The sequence below is a fragment of the Equus asinus genome, chromosome 7 (genome assembly GCF_041296235.1).
Source record: "Equus asinus isolate D_3611 breed Donkey chromosome 7, EquAss-T2T_v2, whole genome shotgun sequence".
In the NCBI taxonomy this organism is placed as follows: Eukaryota; Metazoa; Chordata; class Mammalia; order Perissodactyla; family Equidae; genus Equus; species Equus asinus.
This window is the reverse complement of record NC_091796.1, coordinates 53,718,430-53,737,893: the sequence shown is the minus strand read 5'-3', so window position 1 is coordinate 53,737,893 and position 19,464 is coordinate 53,718,430. Positions and strand designations below refer to the sequence as shown.

The following is a 19,464-nucleotide window of genomic DNA, read 5'->3' as shown; positions in this document are numbered from 1 at the left end:
TGACACTTTAATTATTGCTTTGACTACTGGTTAAAGCATTTGATCAGATGCAAGTTTGTTTCTCAATGGTAGGTTTACCCAAAAATCAAAGAAAGGCCATGGTAGTTCACTTTGGTAGTAAAAAGAGAAGAAAGCTAGAAGAATGTGAAACTTCATCTTGGATCTCATATGTACCTTGGTAACACTTTCCTTTTTTTTTTCAGATGAGAAACCAAAAGAGTGTAAGTGACTTACTCAAGATTAGAGAAGCACTAAATGGCAAGGATGGTGCTAGAATCCAAGGTTCCCAGTCATATACTTTCCTTTTTTTTTAATCGGCCAAATTGTTCAAAAATCTCCTGAAAGACAAAAACAGATGAAGGTGAAATGTCAGTTGGTTGAATTTAAACAGAGACGACACTGTGTTCTTTCCAGGTTCAACAATAAACAATTCCAGGGATTAGCATGAAGTGCTGGCAGATGAAAACATTCTGACTCCTAAACAAAAATATTTGTATTTTTGCACCACAGTTAGTAAATCAATTGTAAAAATTAAAGTAATGGAAAAAAAGGAGATTGCAACCCCAGAACACAATTTTCCTTTACTCTTGGAAGACAGATTGAAGAAAACAAAACAAAATCCCCATGGCTCCCTTCATTAGCAGCCAGGGTGGTGAGTCCCTCGTAAATCCCACTTATAAAGGCTCCTGGCTACCTGCAGAGCCCAGGAGGACCAATCACATTAGTGAAGACGCCAGATGACCAAAGGAAGCAGTGAGAGTCTGGGAAAGCGAGTAAACAAAAGGCAGCATTCCAAATGAATGCCCCTGCTAGAGCCTGCCTTGTAAAATGCCTGGATGTGAGAAGCCCAAAGCAGATTAGCTTAAGGCAACAAAAGTTCAAATAAGATACAAAGAACTCATTTTGACACATTAAGAAATCATCTTCATTAGATCATCAGGTGCTTAAGTGTAATTATTAAGAAAATATTCCACTTAAGTTGTGTTTGAAGCAGCAAGTCCTAGAAGCACAGGGACATAAAAATGGTTCTTGAATACAACATGTTCATGACCAAAATTCATGAACCAGACACACCGGCCTTTTTCCATTTTAATCTCCCTGACATTTTAAAGGCCTGTCATGACTTTAAAACTTGTTGTACATATCATTCCAATTTTACCACGCAGCTCGTGAGTGCTACTTTAAATATCAACTAGAATATTCGAATCTTTCCCACTGTAAGTGATTTTTCTTCCACATTGTTGCCTCATTTACAAAGAAAATAAGTAACCCTTTCGGGTGTGAATGGCCAAAATGAGAAGCAGCAAAACATTAGGCCATGGTATAATTTCCTGAACATTCTCCATCACTTTACATGCTTGTTTTGCTTTCGTTGCAAAGTTTAAAGTCAAATACAATTTAGATGTTTAAATTTGAAAATGTGGAAGGAAAACCTTCTTTACTTCCATGTGGAGAAGACTGAGATTTGTTTTCTTTTGTTTTGAGGGGAGAGTTAGGGACTTATGTTAAATAAATTTAATAACTTCCAATATTGTTTGCCAGTCTTATTCACGAAAGTATCCACATTGCTAAGCCTAATAACACTTACGTAAAATAGAAATAATTACTTATTGAAAGTCCTGTAAGAAGACCTGGTCTCTGACAATGTGCAATACTAGATCCAGTCAACATTTTAAGGTGTACAAACCATCAAGCAGTCTGAAATTTTACAAATGTATTTAGAGGCCCCCTTATCAACAACAGATAAGCAGATAGGCAAAAATGGTTCTGATAATTTAAATAGTCCTAAAAGCCTAAAGCCAACGCTGAGGTATAATAATGAGAATCTTTCTCTGTAATTTCTATTTCTTAAAAATTAATTTCTCATCGTACCTCCTCAGTTTTGCTTGATTATAATAATCACCCCTCACCAAGAACAGAAGTAGCTCGGCTTCCACTTTCCCATTGAGAGGTACTCCCACTGTTTTGACAAACCCGAATAGGGCCCTATGGAAGACTGCACTGACACAGAAGGAAAGAGCTTCACCTGACTGGCTGACGTCACCTGGGGCCTTAGGCCAGGTGAAAACTTTGACTTCGTTTGTGCTCAAGGGGAAAAACACTGCTAAAGTTCAGTGAGTCTAAACTCCATTAAACTTTTTGACTCCATAAACCTTTAGGTTTTATCACTTTTCTAGGTTTAAAAATTACATAATCATCCTAATAACATAATAAAGCTTAAAATTTTTATAATACTCATTTAAAAAATGTAATAAATCAATCACTCCTGTTTGACAGAGGGAAAAATAATTACAGCGATAAAGGGATGGTGGGTGGCAGACGAAGGGCCCAGCCCTGCCCTCGTGAAGAAACTCTCGTTGGTGCCATGGCTTCTCTGGCCTTTTCAGTTTTGTCACACAGCCAGTGGCAGAAATATGTCCTAACAAGTCAGTAACAGCCTATTTTCTCAGATAGCTCCTTATTTGCTGACTGCAAACACAGAGCGTCTCCTTCCATTGTCTCCTCTACTCCTTCCCTCTCCCCTTGGTAGCTAAGAGGCAGGACCAAGAATGGCCTGACCTGTGCTGTTCCTAAAGCAATGAGGACAGCGGTGTGGTGAGTGACAAATCTGATTTAAATCATGCTCTACTACTTTACAATCATGTGGCTTGAGGCTAGTTATCTGTAAAATGGGAATAGTATCTCCTACCTTATAGGGTTATAGTAGAGAAGACAACGTACGTGAAGTGCCTGGCATATATTAGGCCATACAATAAATGTTAATACTCTTACTTACATAAATCCCTAATCATAGGGAGATTTACGCTTTTATACTTCATGTAGAGTTCTTTCATGTATATTATCTCAGCTAATCTTTGTAAGATTACCACACTCAGAAGTAGCAAATTAGTCAAATGCATGTCCTCTGACTCCAGAATCAATGTTCTTTTCCTATTGTGCTGCCATGTAACAGGTTGTGATGGTGGAGACCACACTGTATGCCTATATCATAAGCTCCTGTGGGTGGGGATGGGGAGCAAGGACTGAACTGGGAGGGATCTTAGAAGAAAGAAAAGCAAGGAAAAAACAGACACACAATCAAAGAAACCCATACTACTTAGCAGGGTAATTGCCAGAGGGATAATTTGCCCTTGGGGTTCATCAATACAGTATCTTTTATTGGTAAAAAAAGGCAATGAGAAAAACAGTGAAACACAATTATAACGTCCTAAGTTCTAGATCTTTATAAGAATGTGATTATTTTAGATTGCTCAAAGAAAAATTTACAAAAACAACAGACTTTCAAAATATTATCTTAGTCTAAGGTTGAGAAAGGTTTCCTAATTGTCATTAGATGCAACCAACATCTAAATTAACCAAAATTTTCTAAACACCTCAGAACTATACCAGGAGCTGTAATATACTTCATTTAATCCTCACAATAACATCCTGAGATACATATTGTATTCATTACATGAGAATACAGACTCCAAAAGACTGAGTCAGACTAAAAGAAAATGGGATTCCTACCTCACTATATGATTCTATACAATTAAACTTTGAATTTACTATTTGAATTTTTTAAACTTCAAATTTTCTAATAAGATAAATTTAAAACTTAACCCAGGAGGATAATTTTTCACCCAGGAATACAATCTTCACTCTCCCTTACAAGCTTTCATTCTCTTACCTATCCTGGGAAAATCTTTGTTAAGAAGCGAAATGTAAGGAACCTCCTAATGAAATTGAGGTATGTGGACCAATGGCATAAGTTGGAAGACAAATTGCTCTTTCTTTTTGGGTAAAAAGTGAAGAAACAAAGGAGACTCCTAGGAAGAAACAGCATGAAGAAACAAGTAATCATAGCTATGAATGGAGACAATCAACAGTCCAGAGAGGTGCAGTGGATCACTGCTGTTGACCTGGGTGCTCACTCAGGCTCTTAAAGTCACTCTGCTGGTCAGATAGTGATGACGGTAGTGGTGGTAGAAAGTGCTGAATGATACATCAGGAGTCATAGTGAGCAAGACTAGAATTAACGTTCCCATTTGTTTCAGCAACTGAAACAGCACAGGCTATATTTGACCTGAATGTAACAAAGTAGAAAATCTGGTTGGAATTACTACTGATTTTTCCTGATGAAAGCAATGTGGCCACTTAAAGCTCAGAATCATTCAGATCAGTATTTCTCACAAAGTCTAATTCAAGGATGGCATTAGAATCCCCTGAAGAACACGTTTACCACATAGATTCCTTATCCTCTCTCTCAGAGATTTACCAGTCACTGGTTCTAGGAAATGACTCAGGAATCTGCATTTTGAATATCACGGAAACGGATGCCAGATTTAGCAAACAGGCAACCCTAATCCCAGATGGTTCCATGACATTAGAGTTTGGGAAAAAAAGAAAAAAGAAAGAGGAAGAGATCAAAATTGTGTATGATAGTTAAACAGGACGCTTATTTGTAACAATTAGCCAAACACATTAAAAAGAAAGGGAGAAAACCTCACTGTCTGATCTTAGGACTGGATCCTTGATTGCTTTGTTTCAATCCCCTCCTTTGGAAAATGGAAACAAACCAACGATGATGCCTACCAAGCCCCTTGCCATTCTGTGGTTATGCTCAAAGGAGGTACCTGAGAGCATAAGAGAGTTAGAAAGGGCATTTTGTGGGCCGGCCCGGTGGCGCAGCTGTTAAGTGAGCATGTTCCACTTCTGGCAGCCCGGGGTTCGCTGGCTCGGATCCCGGGTGCGGACATGGCACCGCTTGGCACACCATACTGTGGTAGGCGTCCCACATATAAAGTAGAGGAAGATAGGCATGGATGTTAGCTCAGGGCCAGTCTTCCTCTGCCAAAAGAGGAGGATTGGCAGCAGTTAGCTCAGGGCTAATCTTCCTCAAAAAAAAAAAAAAAAAAGAAAGGCCATTTTGCTATGACAACAGCAACTTGCTCTGGATGAGCATCATATCCACCTCCCACCACTTTTTGGATGCCTATGCCACTTGACCTTTACCTTCTCCTCTCAGGCTGGCCTTAGCAGGGAATAAGAGCATTGAAAAAAATTAAACATTGTTTATCGACTAGGTTTTTAACCGCAAAAACTAAAAAGAAAATCAATCAATTGAAACACTAAAAACAAAAGCATCCCAACAATGTCCTGGCAAATACTGTTCTCACAAAACCTCACAAAAGGCATTGGGATGAAACACTATGCTTAGTATGCAAAGGAAAAAACTCAACTCCTCTAGCTTTTGTACTGTACTTTTCCCCCCAAAGTGACTTCTTAACCAAGCTTTAAGTAGTGATAATTGCATTCTGTGTGACATGAAGGGTGTGTTTCTAAAGAACATTGTGGAATGTTCAACTATGTAATTAGAAGCACCAAGTCTGTAAGGTTCTGAGGTAAAAGAGGATGCAAATGATACTCCTGTTTCATGGAGAAGTTAGAAAAAATTGCAATAATATTAAATACCAATTATTGAAGTATTTCATTAGAGAAGGGATGCCAGAAGGGAGGGGAGTTCTTAGAAAGTGGTCCAGGAGCATAGGAGGGTGGAGGTGGGGGTAGAAAGACATATGGGGAGTCCATAAAAATAAATTTTGATGGCTAGCAGTAATCTGGTGGTTAATAAATGCCAGTGTACCTCAGAAATCATGGTATTGCTGCCTGTGACATCCTGTTCTGGGTTGCCAAAGTCAGTATATGCCATACAGGGAAATAAATTGAAAAATTAATCACATTAAGTAGAGCTCATGCACACAAAGAAGTATAATCTTAACCTATGTAAGGGACCGAGCAGAATTTGCTTATTCAAGTTTTTTGGGTGTATCACTGTCATAGGGCCTCACTGCTTTACCACTAACAGATGGGGGGCGGGGCTGGGTTGCACGTCATCTGATGTCATTCCCAATGCCGAGGGCTTTATTTTGTTTGTTTCTGGATAATGACGTTCTTGGACTGTTAAAGCAGTCAGGGTTTGTCTTTATTGTAGCTTTAAAGTGACACAAGTCACTTTACAGAAAAAGAGGAAGACACCTGATTCACATGACCAGGCACAGCCAAGGGAGCATGTGAACTTTCAACAAGAGAGGAAGCCTCGTACCAGATGTGAAGAAGTAAAGTTTATTTTTCCATTTAGCTTGTTTATTTAAGTAAGAAGGAAGGAGACAGTGACTGCTTCCCACTCCAAACTGCTCAGGGAATGCCTTTCCTTTCTTTCTTTATAAATGAGCAAAGTTGGCTATTGCAGTTTCCAGAGGGATCTGGAAAGGAACCAAGTCACTAATGATTACAGTTCACCTGTAGCTAGTTAAACTTTGAAACCTGCCAATCAACACAGAAAACCAAGAGGGAAGGTCAATGCAGCCTTGCGCATCTAGCATTCTCTCACTCTTTAGATTGAAAATGATTTATTAAGGAAATTATTTTATGAAATGCAAAGCATATTATAGAGACTATAATCAAGGTCTTCATAAGATTCATTTAAACATCTAACAGCTGAGAAACTCTCAAGTCTTAGTTTATTTATTTTCCCTTTCAATTACTGTGTGTAAGAGACAGAGTGATAGAGCTTTTACATTTAAAACAAAATAACCAAAGAAAAACATCTTTTGTCCTTGATACATCTATCTTTTCACATTATTTTGGTCTGACATACCATTTATTTCTAGACTGAAGATATTTTGGTACACATCCAAAGACACACATACTCTTTTTTCACAAATTGTTGAAACATTCCTCTTAATGCTGAAGGCATTACAGGCTACTAACAAATAATACAAAATACACCACAAAACAATCATTGATATTTCATGTATTCATCATCAAAAAGACCAGGCTACAAAATATTAAGTGACTTTTATCTATTATTCATTTACACATCTATTTTTTAAAAAGTTTACCTCTTCTTTACCCATAATATCTCCTCATCCCACTTCTTGCAGGAAAAGAGAGAACACCATCACTAAGATTAATGGAGCATTGGTAAAGTATTTTAGGTACAAATGACCCACTTTTACATACATACAGCCAGAACAACTCAGCAAGGGTTTAGGAAGGAGAAAACGCGAAGTTTTTTCTATTGAATTCATGCAGCTGGTGGTGATAGATTGATTGTTCTCCTTTAATGGCAGGGTCAGAAAGACAGAGAGAAAGGCTTTCCATAACTGGCTATATTTTCTATTAATTAATTAATTTATTTGGTTTTTCCTCAAATGTTCTAAGTCAGTGAGATAAATTACTTCCAGTTTTAATTAAAGCCCTCTCAAAGGTTAACTCATACTGCTAAAAGAGAGTGCAAGAGTGGCATAATGGGATGCCTTTTCTTTCCACAAAACAAAATGCAAAATGTTCCCTCTTTATAAAGAAGGAGAAAATGGATCGTATTTATCTCTGAAGTTTTATTTCCTGGAATTGTTTCTTAAACACTGTGTGTTTCATGAAAACGAGAACTTTAGTTTATCATCTTCAAAAACTCAAACTGAAAAGAGAATTGGTAATATATCAAATTTTAGATCCTGCTTGAAACTCAAGAACTAAATTTTGAACTTAAATCTATTCATCTAAGTATCACTATCAAGTGTAAATTAAAATAAGACTCACTCACTTGGTCTTGGCTATGAACTCTCACAAAGATCTGAATCTGGCCCTACAATTACTACAGTTACTGCAAACTTACAATTACTAATATCAGCTAATATTTAATGCTAATTTCAAAGATTTTTTTTCCATGCAACCTAATGGTTGACTTTTATTTGAAACCAAGGTATAGCTACTATTTCACAGCAGTAGCGTTGGAGCCCCAGGAAAGGCAGGGAAGAAGTGTCTAGAGTGGGATGATCACTGTAAATCTATTCTTAAGGCTCAGATATAAAAGCATGCCACTTGTGATAGATATTCACAGAGCCACTAAAATAACATATGATATGTAGTATTAATATTTGATACAATCAGTAAATGAACACATTTATAAGTACATTTGTGTGCATGCACACGTGTACAGAGTAATGCCTCCTTCCAGACATCAGACTCTGGGACACCTCAACCACCTAGCCTAGAACCAGTCAAGTACCAGGAAATAAGAGAAAGATACATTTTTATAGTGAAGTAATGAAGAAGTGTAACTGACTTGTATCATAGGTACAGGCTCACTGTCAGGCATAAAGCAAAAATAGCAGTGAACCAGCAACATGACACACAGATTCCAGGAAGAAATGCTAACTCATCTGAAGGGAAGAGACTCCATATCTACAAAAAGTAGATGGTAAAAATAAAAATACGGCTGCTTGGGGCATTTACTGTAGAGGAAATAACCCCAGAGTAACTACTTCAACAGTCACTGAGGACATCATTGTATCTCAGTGCAGCACAACAGCAGATCTTTATAATTAGGACAGTGAGTCGGTTAAGGCACATTATTCAAAAGACAGAGTATTAACTAAGGTATTTTAGAAAGATCTTTCACTGAAATATGAATTTTTTTTTTAAGTTTTGAGGCTTCCGTTATCTGGAAAATAAAGTTATCTGAAACAACCTTACTATTGTTATGTTTTATGCAAAGTATTTTGTCTCCAACTTTCAAAGGTTTTCCTGAATACTGACTCGTTATGCTGAGGGAGGTTGTGTGGAATGTAAATATCTTAAATATTACCACTATTTACAACTAGCTTAAATTATACAATTAAGAGATGAATTTTTTTAAGATACCTTTTCAGATTATAGGATTATTTGCCTTTTTAAAAACTGTGTTTACTGATCCTGTACAAGTTTTTGGTTGTACTGCATGTCTCTTCTTCCACATTACTATAACAAGACACCATTCCTGACTTGTAAGAAGTTATCACCTGTACTCTTATTACGTTATTTTCAAATCTGATGTACAAACTCGGGTATTTAGGCCTCTGAAGAGATGTACAGGAGGAGGAGTTGCTTGGAACAAAAATTCCCGATTCATTAATTACTCGTTGAACGTCACCATGTCATGGATGTGATCCAATGCTCTTGGAGATGCTTCGATGACAATAGAATAAGAAGATTTCAGAGTAGCTGAAATCTTTAACTCTCTTTCTTTGAAAATCTTCTGTCACAAGTCAGAAGGATAATGTCTCTTTTCACCCAATGAGAAAGCTGTTCTCACACGAGCATAATTAATTAATCTTCTGACACCATGACAAAGAAATTCCTTAAAAGGATTTCTCCGATTTCCTCTCAAGACAGAAGATTGTCTTTATCCATCATCTGTTCTTCCTGATCCCTTCTTTTTGAATATCCACATCAGCAGAATTGTCCATCAGAAAAGACAGCAGGAGGGAAATCTCGGCATGATTGATAGGGCCCCGATGCTCTGCAGGCCTATTTAAGTGCAAGCATCTATTGTTGCAAACTTACTTTACAGCAGTTAAACAAATATAATAGTCACCAATTCAACCATTGTGCAGCTTAGATTTGACTAAAACTAGTAAGTGAGGTTTGCTAATGACAAGGCACTGATTTTGAAGCCAGATAAAAATTTTGCAGATAAGTTAGCCTGATGTCCACTTAGAAAAAAGAAAATTCTCAAAGCCATGCAACAGTATACATATATTACAAGTGTTATATACCATAGTGTATGTAGATGAACATTCCCATTAAAAAGCAAGAAAAATCTGATACTTTTTATCCTAATAGCCATCCAATACTTCTTACCTCCACCATGGCTATCTGGAAAAAACCCCAAAAAACCGCATATGTTACTAGCCAAAAAAATCAGGGGGGTCAAAGAAGAAAGTGCTACCAATACTCCCTTAAAAGTTTTTTTTCAGATTCATCATAGTAAAGTTTTCCTTTAAAGAGAGGTTTAGGTATGTCTATGTGTTCTTACCCACATCTGTGAAAGAAAAGCAAAGGCCATTTGAGACTCCCTGTGTGAACCCGCCACTTCTTGGGTAGAACTAATGGACCAGAGCGTTATAGATCAGCTTCAAGTGAGGAGCAGAGCATTCTGGTCAAAGGTCTAATCACAGGAAAGGCAAGCATGGCCCTACTTTGAAAGCAATCTACATGAAATGGAAACAGATCTAGAAATCTCACTAAGCCGTGGTAAGAGCACGCCCAGTATCAACAGCAGAGGTTACAGCATGCTCTGTGCTTTTTACAGATCCTGCCAAGAAAGGCCACTTGAGCCCAGACACCAGGACACACTGACACCATGTGTTCTGTTTGCACCACAATGACCTTGACTACTCAGTTCTGGATGCACCCTGTGAAAATATTTGTTGATCCTTCCACTCCCCAGAGAGGCCAGCCCTCACAGGCCAGGGCCCCAGCTCATTGGTGCTTCCCTCGGCACAGTTAGAAAGCTAGACTGCCACTGCCTCACCCACTGTGAAGCTGCTTCTCCAGCTGACCTGCTTCCTCCAGCTAAGGAGAGAAACTGATGGCTGGCCCACAGCCAGGACCCATGTGTCCTGCAATGAGCAGCTTAGTTTTGGTTTTTCTTAAATCACAGAGTTACATTCAGGATCGATTACCCCTTTGAAGACCAAGGAAAAAAAAGTTATATCCAGGACAAAGACCTAGGAAAATCCTTGTGGATAAAGAGGGATGCTAGCAGTTTGAATAGAGAGTATACCACAGAGTTTGAATGCAGAGAAGCTGGAAACCAACTGAGAATGAGCTGGTAGTGAAGTAACCAGGAGAGAGGGCCCAATGGGAACGCAGGCGTACAGCCCAGAGGGGACTCTGAAATGTCCCCTCACTAGCCAAGGACCCAGAAATCTCTCAAGGGCTCCCATCACCAACAGCTCCACCTTGTTGGTTAACAGTCCTTTTGTGAAAGGCTTGTCTTCCCAACAGGACTGTGTGTGTTTGGGGGTGGAGGGTGGGCAAGAACGAATCCTCATCATTTTTTTTTTTTTTTTGGCCTATTATGCATTGTATAGCATCTTGTCAGGATCAGTAAGCACATACTAACCGGTTAGAATGGAACTCGAGGAAAAGGCTGTTAGTGTTGCCCAAGGCCAGGTATGTAAGACCCATTGAGAGGACAGGCAAATCCTCCTCTTTTCCACCCAGGACACTCTGGACACTCACTCTCTGGGTGGAAAAGCAGTGATGTCCGTGAGATTTAAGTCCAAGTTCAATAGGAATATCCTCTTGCTTATAATGGTCCTTGGAGTTAAATCCTTGGTAAGAAAAACCCACCAGTGTGTACAGGAAATCGCTGCACCTTCCTCTTAATTTTGCTGTGAACCTAAAACTGCTCTAAAAAAATAAAGTCTTAAAAAAAAAGGCCAAAATCAAGACAAAACAAAATCCACTAGTGCTCACAAAAACTCAGGGAAAAACAAACATTTCATTCTTTTGCCCCTCAGACATATCTTTGTAAGACAAGGATCAGTTGTAATATGGTCCATTACAAATATTTAAGACTAACTGCGTTCACAGAACTGACTTTGGATTCAGACTTGCATTGACTGGGTCCCAATCCCTCACTTCCAAGGGGGCCCGTGATTCAGTCTCTTTGCCTCAGTCACATCATCTGTAAAGCAGGGCCTACACCTTCCAGGGGGTTGTGAGGACTAAATGGAAATCCTGGCATCTGGCAAACACTCAGTACATAATGATGGATTATTATTCATTCTCTGTTTCCCCTTTCGCCCTCCTTCACACAACTCTCTAAGTGGGCACATCCAGCTCTATTTCTGGGAGTTTATATGGAGACACAAACACAACACACACACACACCAAACAGCAGCCTTTAGTGCTGAGAAGGGAGCAGGCCCAATAGATCAAGCTAGACACTTCTGAGCAGTTGAGAGAAAAGAATGAGGAAATCAGACAGAACAAGCAAAGGAGAATGGGGCAGGCCAGGGTGACACGGGGGCTGGAAACAGAGAATTTCTCAGGGCTCTATTTGAACTACCGCAGCTCTGTGTGTGTCTCATTCTGCCTCAGCCAGCTCAGCTTCAGCACTTGGTTTCCTGGTTATCTTGGCATTGTTTTCAGGTGGGGGTCTTACTGGGCAACATAAAGCACGTTCTGTGCTTGTTTTCATTTCCACTCAATTCAACGAATACTTATTTTGTTCCTGTAGGTGCCAAGCATTGCGACACATGCTGAGGATACATTCATGAATAAGACCAGACCATACAGGAGTTCACAGCTCAGCAGGACCGACGTGATAACTCCATACAGTGTAATAGAGAGCATACAAGAAGCCTGGGAGTGAGGGTGGGAGAAGCACTTAGTGAGGACTTCAAAGGTGAGCAGGAGTTTGCATGAAGAGAAAGGGTGGGGTTGAAGATATTGCACGCAAAGGAATTGTGGGGTGAAAGAAGTAGGTGTCACTTCGTATGTCTGAGGCACAGAATGCGTGAAGGCAGAATGGCAGGAATTAGGCTAGCAAGAGAAGCTAGGTTATGAAAGGCAATTAGACACTTTTTTTTTTTTTTTTTTTTGCTGAGGAAGATTAGCCCTGAGCTAACATCTGTGCCCATCTTCCTCTATTTTATATGTGGAATGTTGCCATAGCATGGCTTGATGAGTGGTACATAGGTCCATGCCCAGGATCCGAACTGGGAACCCCAGGCCACCAAAGTGGAGTGTGCCAACTTAACCACTTGGCAACCGGGCTGGCCCCAAGCAATTAACCTTTTAAACAAAATTTTTTTTAACAAAGGGGGCTACTCCTTAAAGATTGTAGGCCAACGAGTGACACAATCAAATTTGTTTTTCAAAAACATAATTCATGGACCAAATGGAAGACAATGGAATGGGAAGAGGAAAAGGAACAGTCAAAAATTAGCTTGGGAAGGAGATGATTAAAATGGTCTGGCAAGAGACAATAGGGGACTAACAAGGACGTGAAGATGAGATGCATTTATTCAAGACTTACGCAGGATGCTGAATTGATGGGGTTTAGTGTCCCACTGGACACAGGATATGAGGAGGGGAGGAGAAGCCTAGGGTAACTGGGAAGTTTCTAGCTGGAGCACTTGAGTAAATGTCACACTATTAATCTGGATGGAGCAGTAAAGGAAGTGTTGCCCTGTTTCCGTGTGTGAATTTGTACAATCACGTGCCTGAAGGCCTTTTGTTTACCCTAAGTCACTAACACCTGGACCTCCTAGGAGGGAATAACTGAAACCTTAGGAAAATAACCTTTTTCAAGCTGTTTTTCATAAAGGAATCCTATGACACCCACTATAAATTCTAATTTTTAACAGTTGTCCTAGAAATTCAAAGTTTCATGGTTTATTTCATGAACCGAATGGCTCAATGGATCCTGTGGCTAGACTGGCCTTTAAGTATGAGACGGCTAGGTGAAGAAAAGAAAAAAAGAAGAGCAGACATCTGCCAAAAGGCTACGTGTGCCAAATGGGAAGTGAGAGCACGTTTAGAGAAAGAGGAAGGAGGGACAACAAGCTGCTTAATACCTCTATTTACTGCTAGGGACGTCTCTAAACGGGAAGAACTACTTTAATGATCAGTTTCATATATTAGAGGTCCAGGGCAAAGAGAACACAAATCCTTAGGAAGTAGCAGCAGTCTTGTTCTCATATTATTGTTTTGCTGGCATCTATATCAGATTAAAAGATGATTTGTATTAACAAGTAACTAAAGTGTTAGAAGTGTAAACAAAATTAATCCAACATTTTAAGGAAAAGAAACTTGGTTTATTCACTAAACTGCACGATTACCCCACATACTCACTTTTATTAAAAGAACAAAAATATTGCTGCTGAGAGTGGGGAAGGGTTTTAGATAAGATGGTTGGAGCTGGAGCAGTCAGCTATCCTGGACCATGAGGTGTCTTCAGGAATAGAAGCCACGCACAGTGAAGCAAAGACGCAAAGGGCCTGGGTCCCTGACACCATGCGTCACCATCTCAGGCCTAGACTGCCTCCCCTGGGATTTCCTAAAAGTGGGAGAGAAATAAATTCTATCTTATGGAAGCCACTATTTCTTACCTCTTTGTTACTCGCTGCCAAACAATTCTAACAAAAACAACTCTTTTAACATTTTTCCTACATTATCTTAGTTTTTCTGTTTAGTTTTTTTTTGTGTGTGTGTGTGTAATCTCTCACAAGAATAGGTATTATATTGTACTCACTGCTCTTTTTTTATTCAACAATTTGTGATATTTTCTTATGCTAAAAAAACTATGACAATCTTTGAAGATTACCATAGAATTCCACCATATGAATGCATCATTATTTATATAACCAATTCCCCGTTTGGGGGACATTCAGTAAGTAGTTTTACTTACCAATGGACTCCCTCAATTTATTATAATTTACAACTCACAGTGGACCAAAAATTATGTAGCTACACCTTCACAACAAGCCAGCATGATGAATATTCTCCGCCATACAGTGTTGAGCAGTGTGGCCATTATTTCACTCAATTACATTTGTAAGTTGGATTCGAGCATAAAAGAGAGGCACAAGGAAGAATCTAGCAGATATTTGGTTATTTGCCCTCTAAAGATGAAGAACAATGAAGAGGAAGCACAATGCTGCCCATCTGTATAAGCTTATTATAACTAATATCTCACCAAAATGCTTCAGCCTAGAAGGTTCACCCCCACAAAAACGCCATCCTTTATAAGCTCTATGGCAACTTCTCTAGCTGAATTGGGTAGAAATAGTTAAGACTTAGATAGGATTTCTCTACTAAAGAGACTTTGGTGACATTAGAAAGCTCAAAAACTATAAAATTATGTCTAAACGACACAAAATAAAGACAACAAAACAAATTCTTACCAATAATTTTATTTAAAATCATTCTCAAATTCCAGTGAGTGTACTAAGAGTGATGAAAAGTTAGTCTGTGTATTGAATCATCAGAATTTACAACTATACTATAATGTGGTGAGAACTGTCTGTTGAGAATTATAACCCTAAGACGAGGAGGAGTCCTTATATGCAGCAATTAGCTTATGCCAGATATGGTCACCTCCCAAAGCAGGAAAGTGGAGGATTCCTCTTAGACACATTTTCAGTAATACGGGTTAAAACAAAAATTGCTTTCTGGTTGATTTTTAGAGAGATAAAAATTGCCAGTTACCTGGAATTTCTAGTTACCTGTTATTTTTATCTTATGAATTGTGCTTTTCATATTTAATCAAGACTTAACTTCCCCTAAGAGCTAAATGACACCAAAGAAATAGGGATACATCTGCACTCAACCTCCCACAAACGAAGCTCTCTAAGGCAGTCTTTCTCTTGTCCAGAATACAGGATATTACAGTGCTTCTTCTGTGAGGCTCAGTAAACGTGAAATGAACATGTCTGTGCTGAGTGTACAGTCATTTCACTAAATAGTATTTGTAAGAAGCATAAGTGTGTACATGCCCAAATTTTCCAATGATTCAAGTACAGTAACAACTTCTCTCTCTAGGGGTCACTGACCCAGAATTCTCAATTATTGGAAACACAGTCCAGTGTCTAAAACTGAGCAAATAAAAGTACAAACAGACACAACAGACAGCACAAGGTTCATGTTCTAAAAGTATTTGCCCTTCACTCAAGGGAAGGAACTCACTCAAACGTGTTTCCTCTCAATTTAGACCCAGTTTGAAGAAATTTGCTTACATGATTCCTAGCTTTTGTCAGATTAAAAGGAGTGGGATGCCAGGGGCAAGGAGAACAACAGGAGAAAAAAAAAAAAAAGGGAAGCTTTTAATCTGACACTGACAGTGAAAATAGAAAAATAATTTTAAAAAGGAGACAGAAGAACTTAAAATATACAATAATCTGGAGAAATTTAGTTTAAGAGTACGTGGTTCTAGTCTGTAGCTTGCCCCTAAACTAAAATAAAATGTTGAAAATAACCTAAATAATCAATAAAAAGGTATACTTATTACACAATTAATAATTTATAATAACCTTTCAAAATATTTCTATAAAATTGTTACCTTTTAAAATTTGAGCATCTCAGAGACTAAATTCTAAAGGTCCTTTACAACTAAAAAATTCTATACATTTCATGGAAAAATTAGGAACTCTTTATTCCTCAATGATGTGGCTTATATATACATTTCTCTCAAAATTTTTTAAAAATTAATATTTTAGTAGGATACATACATACTTATCATGAAAAGTAACTTCTCTTCCTTTCAATACACTACCTCTCCCTAGGGACAACCACTATCACCAGTTTCTTGTCTATTCTAAGGGAAGCTGGAATATAATTGCTATACAAATATTCACATGTATGTATGTATTGACACAAATGGTAGCATACTATAAACACTCTTCTGTATCTTACACTTTTCACTTCACAGTAAATCTTGGAGATCTTTACATATCAGAATATAAAGAGCTTATGCATTCTTCCTTTACGGCTATATAGTATTCCATGATTGATTTAACCAGCTCACTAGTGAGTACCCAATCTTTGACTATTACTAAGAATGCTGCAATGATTAATTATATACACAACCATTTCAAATGTGTACCTCAGTAGGATAAATTCCTACAAGTGGGATTGTTGTGTACGTGCTTTTAAAATTTTGATAGATATTGTCAAATTGTTCTTCATAGAAATTAGATTAATTTCCACCAACAATGTATGAGAGAGCCTGATTCACCATACCTTTCCCCAAATAATCATAACTTTCAGATCTTTGATTATTTAATTGGAAATTGAATTGAAAAAACAATATTATTTAATTGGAAATTGAAACAAAAAAGCAAATCCGATAAAACAGTAGCTCACTGCAGTTTTAACTGGTATTCCTCTTACTATGAGAGGTTAAGCATCTTCTCAAGTTTAAGAGCCATCTAAGCTCCTTTCTATGAAATATCTGTTCATATTCTTCACCCATTTTCCCATCTTTTGTTGGTTGATGTAGATGCACCCTTCACAAATTAAGGGAATTAGCCCTCTTCTCTGTGATATGAGTTACAAATATTTTTTCCACTTTATCATTTGTCTTCTGACTTTAAGCTATATTGTTGTACAATTTTTACTTCTATGTAGCTGAATTCATCAATCTTGTCTTTTCAAACTTAAAAAGCCCTTCGTAACTTAAGATTAAGAAAAAACATCCCATATTTACTACTATAATTTTTATGTTTAGACATTTAATTCATTTGTAATTTATTTTGGTATAAGATATGAAACTTGGATGATTTTCTTTTTTTCCAGATTGCATTCAATTAACTTAATTGCATTCAATTCATTTACTGAATAATGAATCTTTCTCCCTCTGATCTGAAAGGTCTTCTTTATTATATCCTAAATTCCAGTATGTATTTGGGTCTATTATAATTAGTCCAATGTTACATTTGTCAAAGCTTCATAGACGTGTTTTAACATCTGACAGAGATTGCCCTCCACACCATGACTGCTCTTATTCATAATTTTTCTTAAATTCCTTGCTTAATTTCACATATGGACTTTAGAATCAGCTTTCCTGGTTCAAAAAAAATCATTTTATTATTTTTTTGCTATCTCATTAAACTATATATTAATTTAGGGGAAATTTATATATTTTACCATTTTGGAGCTTCTTATCCAAGAACATGAATTAGCCTTCTTTTGCAATCTCAGGCAGCATTTTAAAGTCTTCTTCACCTAGATCAGGCCTTCTCAACCTCAGCACTATTGACTGTGGATAATCGAAAATGTCTCTAGATATCGTCAGATGTCCCCCGTCGGGGCAAAATGGTCCTCAGTTGAGAACCACTAATCTAGATCAAGCATACTTCTCTTTAAGTTTAATACCGGGTGTTTTTGACTTTTCCCTTTTCTTCTAATCTAAATGGTACCTCTTCTAAACACTACTTTCACACATAAATTATATATCCAGACGCTTTCTGAACTTTTTAATTGTTTATAATAGCTTTTCGGTTGATTCTCATGAATTTATGAGGTAGATAATCACATCTGCAAAATGATAATTTCACCTCTTTTTCTATTTTTAAACTTTTTTTAATCTCTTTCTCTTTTCTAACTGCACTGTCTAGTAGCCCACAATGGTCATAAGTCAAGGTGGTAATAGTGAATATGCTTATTTTAAACGCCTCTAATATTTAAGCATGACGCTGGTCTGGGGTTGGATACATAGTGTATCATGCAAAGGAACAGTGGATTATGCAAAGGAAGTATCCATCTCATTATTTTTTAACAAAAGGAAGATGCTGAATTTACAAAGTGCTTTTTCAACATCTATGGAGATAACTGTATGCTATTTCACTGATGCAGAAAATTATCTGAACAATCCTAGAATCCCTAGAATAAGCCCCACTTGGACAGCAGCATATCATTCTTTTAGAATGCCGTTGAATTATCTGTAGTTGTTCATTTTGTGCTATCTTTGTTGGGTTTTGAAACCACTGTCATGAAAGCATCATAAAAAGAACTTGAAAGCTTTCTTTCTTTCAAATAGTTTAAGTAGAACTGAAATTTTTATTTCTTAGAAGTTTAATAGAATTGCCCCATGAAAACACGTGGGATTGGTCCTCTTTTGGAGAGTGGCTCTTCAATAATTTTCTCTACTTTATTTATTGTGACTAGTGAGTTTCCATTCTCTCTGTCTTCTGAGGTCAGTTCTGATAATTATATTTGCCTAGAGAGTTATCCATTCCATTCATATTCTAAAATTTATTTGTATAGTAGATCGATATCGTCTCTTACGAGTCTTCTATTTTGTGTGCAGTTGTTTCCTCATTAGCATTCCTTATTTTGTGATTTATGTTTTCTTCTTTTTTAATATGCTATTATCTAAAGTTTTACCATTTCCCCACCAAAGATCAAGTTCTTGCATTACTTTATTAGTGTTGCCTTTTTGGGTTTGTTTTATAGTTTATTTATTTCCACCTTTATTCTGCTTTACTATGCTTTCCTTGGATTTATTTTGTTGTTCTGACTTCAGTCGTTGCTCAACTGTTGCTCAATTCATTTTTATTCTGTTTACTAATATATGCATTTTAGATAATAAACGCTCCTCTGAATGCTGCTTTAACTGTGTCTAGGGCTGTACTGTATAGTGTGGTTAAGAACCCAAGCACTGGGGTAGACTCTTTGGATGAAAATCCTCTTTACTTCACTTACCAGTTGTGAGATCTGGAAGCAAGTCACTATTCCTTGCTGTAACTCTATTTTCTCATCTATAAAATGTGGATAATAGTTTTTTTACTGAACAATTATCATGAGGATTAAATGGGTCAATAGTTAGACCCATTTAATGCCTGACACTTAGTAAGAACTTAAACGGTTCTTGAATGAATTAACTACATGATAGATATGTTTAATTTCCACCTTAAATCATATTTTACAATTTGCTTTCTGTTTTTATTACTTCTTTCTTTTAAAAATAATCTTTCATGATATGAGCTGTACTTGCTTTCTCTACGTGTGTATGTTTCTTCTGGTAATTTCAAAGTTTTTTTATGTTTAGTAATTTATAACTTTATAGATTACATATCGTCTTCTATTTCTTTATACATTATCTACCGACTCCATACTGTGAATAATGACAAGTTTAGCATATTT

The 19,464-nt window shown here is 37.4% G+C and overlaps 1 protein-coding gene across 15 annotated transcripts in view; it reads right to left on the bottom strand.

Moving 5' to 3' along the window:
• The window catches only part of GREB1L (GREB1 like retinoic acid receptor coactivator), a 240,767-nt gene that overhangs the window by 142,140 nt on the left and 79,163 nt on the right, over window positions 1-19,464 (bottom strand). For all 15 annotated transcript variants that reach the window (XM_044773554.2, XM_044773549.2, XM_070513371.1 and 12 more), the window contains one exon: window positions 235-338. The gene's annotated coding sequence lies outside the window, so the exon portion shown is untranslated. The remainder of the gene's footprint in view (window positions 1-234; window positions 339-19,464) is intronic.